Genomic DNA, 749 nt, shown 5'->3' with positions numbered 1-749 from the left:
TCTATTCTACAGAACCTTTGCTTTCAGAAAATCTATGTGTATGAGATTTAAGGCCTAACAAAATGCATTTAATTAATGTGCAAGGTAAAAAGATTACTCCAGAAGCAAAAGGGTTAAAGTAATGGCGGTCTGATATTTTATGTAAAAAACAACATATCTCCCCTCCTGTTGTGTGATACATCCCCCACCTCCTAGATTGTAAGCTCTTCTGGACAGGGTCCTCCCCTCCTCCTCCTGTGTCACTGTATCTGTCATTTGTAACCCAATTTATTGTACAGCGCTGTGTAATATGGTAGCCCTATATAAATCCTGTTTATTAATGATAATAATAAAAATAACAGAGATGCAATGTTGGTGGTCAGATGTGAAAGCTGGAAACAACTTTAAACCTGGCTGCTCCAAATAATGAAAACCAGTTGTCACGGCTTCATGCAGGAGGAAACATTGGACTCCCAGCAGGGACATGTTTGTAATATTCTCCTGGAAGGAAAGCCCTTTATCCTCCTCTATGTCAGGGTTATACTATAGGGATTCAGGGCTGCATTACACTGAGCCCTCTGAAGCTCGGGACAAGTTTTAACGTCTCGGCTAAGTCTCGCGAGATTTGCTCTGCACACTGGGTAAGATAGAAGTTCTCGCGAGACTGGAGAGAGTTCCCACGCCTGTTGTGTCTGAGGCTGTGAGAAATGCCGCAGCCCCGCCCCCTCCTCCCGGGAAGTGAGAGCTGTGTGAGGCTGCAGGCGGGGGAT

The sequence above is a fragment of the Pyxicephalus adspersus genome, chromosome 3 (genome assembly GCF_032062135.1).
Source record: "Pyxicephalus adspersus chromosome 3, UCB_Pads_2.0, whole genome shotgun sequence".
Taxonomy (NCBI): domain Eukaryota; kingdom Metazoa; phylum Chordata; class Amphibia; order Anura; family Pyxicephalidae; genus Pyxicephalus; species Pyxicephalus adspersus.
This window is presented reverse-complemented; position numbering follows the sequence as displayed.